Source organism: Cotesia glomerata, linkage group LG8 (assembly GCF_020080835.1).
Source record: "Cotesia glomerata isolate CgM1 linkage group LG8, MPM_Cglom_v2.3, whole genome shotgun sequence".
NCBI classification, from domain to species: domain Eukaryota; kingdom Metazoa; phylum Arthropoda; class Insecta; order Hymenoptera; family Braconidae; genus Cotesia; species Cotesia glomerata.
The window spans coordinates 15,044,834-15,052,246 of NC_058165.1; the positions used below are offsets into that span (position 1 = coordinate 15,044,834).

General features: G+C 27.6%; 1 long non-coding RNA gene across 1 annotated transcript; it reads left to right on the forward strand.

Annotated features, from left to right (window-relative positions):
* Positions 1-5,532: 5,532 nt before the first annotated feature.
* LOC123270721 lies at positions 5,533-7,211 on the forward strand. Its single transcript, XR_006510674.1, has 2 exons — positions 5,533-5,735; positions 6,105-7,211. It is a non-coding gene; the product is annotated as an uncharacterized LOC123270721 (long non-coding RNA).
* The last annotated feature ends 202 nt before the right edge of the window (positions 7,212-7,413 follow it).

Here is a 7,413-nt window from a genome sequence, read left to right on the forward strand (position 1 = left end):
CCCATCGAAAAAAAAGTCAGGATCGAAATTTTTGCGTTGCTATAGTTTGTGCTGATTAAATTTAATAATTTCAAGTAGATTAATTGTTATAAGTGAATATAATTAATTAATAACAGTCAAATAAAGTATGAATTACTGTTATAGTATACAATTTAGGAAAAAAAAGTACCGTAGAATTAAATAAAATTTTACAACCTCAAAATACCGTTCTGCTTACAGTAAACACAGTCGGTAGTCTGGCGCTCCGTTTACAGCAGATTTGAACGGAACTTGGCGCCAGATTCTACTGAATCTGTGGATTTTAACTCCACGTGCCAACATTACTGAAATTCAGTAGAGAAAAACCGGCGTGGTAGTTTACAAAAAGTATAATTACATGAAGTTCATGATTATCGGATTTTAAACTATTAAAAGGTAAAATATTTTATTATAATTATTTTTTAAATTGTAAATCACTCAATTAATTATTATTTTATGATATTGTTTTAGGTTTTATTCTAAACTTTCAAAAAATATATAATTTGAATCATTATAATAAAAGCTACAATTGAGTGCTAAAAATTAATTAGCAATATTTCCAAAAATTGGTAAGTTTTAAAGTAATTATTATAATTTAATTATTACTTTACTTAATTAAATAATAATATTGAAATTAACAATTATCAATTTTTCGGCTTTTTATGAAAGATTAATTTCTATCGATAAAATATTTTTAGAAAATTGTAAAAATATTTTTAAATATCCCCTGATAGCCAAGTTGGCCGCAACTTTCTGTCAATCTACTGCCGCAACTTGTCACCAACTTGGCGGCAACTCTTGGAAAGTAACTCGGTTGGTGTCAACTTGTTCACCAAGTTGTCACCAAGTTGTCGGCAAAAGTTGCTCTGAAACTTTTTCACACCAAGTTGACGATAAGTTTCTCAAGAAATTTGGCGACATATTGCGGCAGTAGATTGGTCTCTTTTTTCTCAGAAACTTGTAGCCAACTTGGCGCCAACAGTTACAAATTCGGAAGTTGACCGCAAGTTGTCGCTAAGTTGGTGGCAACTATCTGACACCAACTTGGTTGGTCTGAAACTGTGGCTATCAGGGTCTACAAGTACAATTTTTAATGAAGTTTTTTTTATATTAATTGTTTATTGAAAAATAATTAGATCGTTAATTTCAGTAATAAAATACATTAGGGTAATCGGAAAAAATTTTAAAGCTATGAAAAATTCATATTGTTTCATTAAAATTATTATAAAAATAAGAATTATAATATCCACCTGCACAATTCTCCTAAAAACAAACACCCCCAGAATGATCGCTCCATTTTTTTATTATAAAAAAAAAAATATTATGAATATTATTATAATTTTTATTTTATAATAATTTTAAGGGGATAGCCACTGTGAGGATCGAAAAAATGTGATTTTTGGGAATTTTTTTTACTGGGATAATAAAGGAATTTGGGGATCGGGTTTTTTTGTTTTATAAAATATACATTAAAGATTATTCCCCAAAATTTTTATTAAAAAATATCATTTTGTTACAAAGTTAGCATTTTTGTGGAGGACCAAAAAAATTTCCCCACCACGGTGCGATCTCTAACTCAAAAACGGATTATCTAAAACAAAAAAACGAAACAGCGTTGTAATCTGCATGCATGTGGTTATCGTTGGACATAGGAGATTTTGAAAATTTGGATTTAAAAAAAAATGGCGACATTAAAAATTTTTTCGTTTTTTTTTTCTCATTTTTTTGGATTCAAACAGCCCTAAAAAATCTTAAAAATTAAAATTTTCAAAATCCCCTACGCGCAACGATAGCTACTGAATAGACGAATACGGGAAAAAAAGTTGCAAATAAAACTTCACAGATACATATTTTTGAATGGACAAACTTTGATTTAATAAAAAAAATTTTTTTTTTTTTAATTTCACAGTGGTTATCCCCGATAATGAAATAATATGAATTTTGCATAACTTAAAAATTTTTTCTGGGTCTATTTTTTCCGGGATTCATATATTAGATATCAATTTTCAGAGTAAAAATCATTAAAGTTAAAAGTAGGGGCTATTCATTAGGGTGACTTTTGATCCCCCCTACCACCATGTAAGTATACGTAAGATTTCTTGAACCCCCCCTCTTCTTTCTTACGTAAGATTCTATCTTGATCTTCTAAATAATAAACTGTTATATTAGGAAAGGATTAGTTTCACTAAAATTAACAGGTCAACGTGGATCCATCATTTTCATTTTTTAACAAGTAATAATGTTTTTTAACAAAGAATGTTTTTTATTTTTTAAATAGTAAAAGTACGATAATACACGGAAAAATACTATAATTTTCTTATAGAACCAAACATAGATAACAATAAAAACATATGAAATTTTAATAAGTTATTTTTTTTTTCAATATATATCAGTACACAGAAATTATCCGACTTTACTTCTGCTAAATCAAATAAGTACAGAATGTAAAAATTTCATTTTTGGGAATTTTAACACCTAAAAGGTTAAAATTAAAAGGAGAGACTTATTTTTTGTCTTGATTTTTGTCTTGATTTTTGCCTTACTATCTGTCTTGATTTTAATCATATTTTTTGTCTTGAAAATTTTTACTTGGTTATCTCGATTTGTCAAAAAACTGTAACTCGGTGGTAGATGCACAGTGGTCTGTAAGTGAAACGAGCGTATAATGTCGGTAAGTTAGAAATTTTTACAAGTCAACGATAAGTAAGTGCTGACTATGTTTTTTTTTTTTATTTCATTAAAAATTCTCAAAGTAAATAAAAAGATAGGCAAATGAGAATTTTCAGTAAATACTCGGGATGAAAAATTTGAAAAAAAAATTAAATTATTGTAATTTTGTTTATTTCAAAGTAAAATCATAAAAAATTAATCAGATTACATACAATCAACAGAGATCCATCATTTTAATACTTTTCAGGAGAGTTTATGACCTACAGCAAGTGTTGAATTTTTTTCATAGTTTTAAATGAAGAACCATAATACTTTTTGTTTATGACAAATGTAATAATAACTATTGTTTTTTTTAATCGGGAAATCTTTTTTTCAACAATTCATTAGTTAATAAATTATAATTCATTTTCAACTCAACTTTTAACATATTTTCTATACCTCTAATATTCTCACTGTAATTCTACAAATTCGGATCCATTATTAAGGATTTGAGTTTTTTATTAGACAAAAATTTTAATTTCAAAATTACGGCAAAATTGTTTATTATCAAGGAAAATTATTATGAGATATTTTTTTTTTTTTAATTAAATTTTAAGTAATTTCTTTTCCAGAACTTTTTTTATAAAATTAATAATTTCACCGTAATTTCAAAATCAAGATTTTCATAATTATCAAAAATTTGAATCATTAATTACGATTATTATTTTGAATTTACGGAAGAAATATAAATTTATTTAAGCTATTTTTATCTGTAAAATGAAAAAAAAAAAATTGAGTAAGTTTTGACACCTTATCAGGTGACTAAATAAAATCCTCGGGCAGTGTCTCAGATAGCTTAACTGATAGAGCGTTGGGCGCGTAACTAATCAATCTGGGTTCGAGTCCCGGTCTGAACCGTCAGAAATATTAGTTTTTATTTTATTGTTTGTGACAGTAGCGTGAATTTTCCGTGATTTGACAGTATATTGAGCGTACATTGTCGGTCATAATGTCGTAGATTTACTTGCGTATACATCCATCTTTTATGCACTCGCAGTCGGTACATCAACTGTCTTAAAACAGACGTTTATTGCTCGCATCACTTCTCTATTACTTGGAGGTGCATAACTAATGTTTGCATCGTGAAATCACCGTATATATTTGATAAATTTATAGTAGACGTCTTTCACAATGGTATCCGATGCTGACTGACAAATCGCTCAATAAAAACGCATCTTATAAGGTGAAACGACCGTGAATTAACCTTTAAATTAAAGGATCCTTTTAATTTTAACTGGTTAGGTGTTAAAATTCCCAAAAATGAAATTTTTACATGCTCTATTTATTAGATTCAGCAGAAGTAAAATCGGGTAATTTCTGTATACTGATATTATATTTATTATCATTAATATAAAAATGCCGGTAATTATAATTATTTATTGAAATAGTAAACAAGTAAAGCAAAGATAATTTGCTTAAAATTATATTCGAGATTGATAACGTGTTTTATTTTATGCTTATAATAATCTTTATACAATTCGAACTTTTTAAATAAATAAAAAATTTATGAATGACTTGAAGTTAACTATTGCGACGTTGTCAAATTGTAATATTCATTCTTTTTTATATTTTTTTAAATTCCAGTTCTCACATAAGATTGGTGAATTAAATTGGTATATACCAATTTTTTTATCCAAAAAGTTATTGATTAGAACAACAATAAGTATCGATAATTCGTACGTTAATATTAATTAACTTTTTATATTGATAGGTAGGTAGCGTATTTATACAATGCCGAACTTATTTTTCAAGTTTTTCAAATTGATCTAAAAAAATTTTTCATTTTAAATGGAATTTTTTTTTTTTTTTTTTTTTATTTTCTCGCAAGAAAACTATCTCAGAAAATTACAGTTATTTTTATTTTGGTAAAAAAACATGCGCCAACCGTAATATATTACATACAGTCTGATCAACAAAATTATTCCTTTTCATTTTTTTACAAATAATTAAAAATGCTGAAAAAGAAAAAATATGAATAAAACATTGAAAAAAATTTTTTTTTCTAATATCTCGATTCATTCGATTTTTTATTACTAAAAGCCATATGAAAATAAATTTCAATATTTTTTTACTAAAATTCTTTAAAAATTTATTATAAACAAATGCGTTATTTATAAGATGGTAGAAATTTTTTTTTGGAAATATAATTAGTAATCAGAATAATGATTTTTAAGATAAAAGTCGTTTCTTAAAAAAATATTTTTATTGCTTAAAATGGCATTTGTTAGTTAACAATCTATTTTTGCAAGTCAATATAAATATTAAGGAACTGCTTTTTTCTGATGCTTCAAACTTGTAGTTTTTTTCCGTGTTTGCTTAAAAAACGATACAAGACCGTTTTTGTATGTTTTTATAGTATATATAAGAAAAATTTAGTGCGAAAATTCATTTGTTTATTACAAATCGTTTATTTAAAAAACGAATAAAATAATTGATATAAAAATTTTTTTTTGCCTTATTTAGAAAGAGCAATAAAAATGAGGATTTAAAAGAAAAAAAAATAGTTTCTTAATATTTATGTTGACTTGCAAAAAAAAATTGTTAACTGACAAATGCGATTTTAAGCAATAAAAATATTTTTTAAAGTTACGATTTTTATCTTAAAAATCATTATTCTGATTATTAATTATATTTCCAAAAAAAAATTTTCAATGGCCGTTTTTTACCGTGTAAATATACCGTGTATTCACTGTTAATTTACAGTTTTAATACTGTGTATAAACTGTATATTCATTGTTAACTTACAGTCTTCTTACTGTCTATACACCATGTATTTACTGTTAATTTACAGTTTTTATACTACGACATATACACCGTTTATTCACTGTTAATTTACAGTTTAGATACTGTATAATAATAGTATAATCACAGTTTATCAACCGTTTATTAACCGTTTACGAATGGAACAAGTAAATGGCAAGTAAACGGTTTATAAACGGTGCTTAAACGGTGTTATCACGGATACTGTTTATAAACGGTAAATAAACGGTTCGCTCGAGGTTGCAAGGGTAAGCAATAAAAATTATTTAAATAAAATAAAAATTTGACTGTACACTTTAAAATTAAGAAAAATATTTGGAATCCAAAATGAAATTAGATTTTAAATATTGAATTTTGATTCACGAAATATTACGTAAGAATGAATTTTATCCCCCCCCCCCCATCATAAGGACATGTAGATATTTTCTTAACCTCTCCCCCTCCCCCTCAATACCCTTACGTAATTAATGAATGGCCCCTTATCAATAGTTCAATTATAATTATAATTTTTTGAAATTCAAATTTCAAATTTTATAAAGTAAATTATAATTTTATTTTGAACAACAAATATTATTAAAATTAAAAAAAAATATAATAATTATTTATTTTTACATTAGATACCAGTAAGCGGATTGTTTCCAAGACGAAAGACCGAATCCTCTTGATGAAAATGAAGATCCTACTTATCTCGATATTCCTGGCTATGTTAAGCGCTCCTGTAAAATCAAGTATACAAGACAATGAGGTCGGTCTGCCCGTCAATTATGCAAATAATGATCTCGTTAACTACGATTTTGATAAGCCAAAAGAAAGCAATCTGATCGTGAATTTTGACACTCCCTACAAGTCCATCTAACACAGCGTACGCCGAATGTGGTCCAACGTAATCACAAATAACTCATACTCTAATTACATAGAAAATTTAACTTCCGCAGAGCTGAGACTTTTCCACGGGCCTTGGTTCATTAAAAGTAAATACCAAAGCTTGCCGCACAACCTCACTATTTATAGGTACAAAAATGGGAATCGTAATTACGTAAACTCCGTAATCGTTGAGGCTGATCACTAAGGATGGATCGTGATTAATATCGCCAGTCTCGTTCAATGGTGGATTAATCATCCTGAGAAAATTGAGGACGTACTGTGCAGGACCAGTCCGATGAGGAAAGACGGCGTGATTGCATGGTCCATGCTAGGCGATAACGAAGGCTTTTACTCAATTGGAGAATTTGCTGTTGGCTATAACAACATCTTGAATACGATGAACTTCCGGAGCAATTTCAAGTACAAGAAAAATTTTCCGCCAGGATTTGACGCGTTTAAAAATCCAGATTTTTGTGAGATAGCTTGCCGATCAAATAACATTTTTAACAACTTCAAAACAATCGGGCCTAAAGGAATGGATCATCTCTACAGATGGAGTCTGCTGTAGAATATTTATTGTGGTCCGATGAAAATAAAATTATTTGGAAGATAATTTAAAATTTTCGAGCTTCTGCCTGCGGGTGTCAATAATTTTGACACTTACAATTTTTGTGCACCGTGTTTTATTTTATTGATCTCCATTGAAGGCTGTAATTATTTATAAGATTTAGGGGTTTTCTTAGTATGTTTTTTGTGAACGTAATAATTTTTGATGCTAGTATTAAATTCTGTAATTTGAATCTTGGTAGGTTTATTTAATCTATATTATTAAGAGAATAAAATTGGTTCTTTTAGTGAAATTTAGTGTTATTACAAAGGTCTTGACTTGATTTTATGCCTTTTCAAGATTTCATTTCATTCTCACCGAAAGTCAATTTATAATGATAAGTATTTATGCTGCATTCGAAAATACTCTATCTCTAGATACATAATTAAGAAATGACCTTGTATCTTGTGAACAAATGACATTTTTAAAGAAATAAGCTCATCCCGATGTTACAC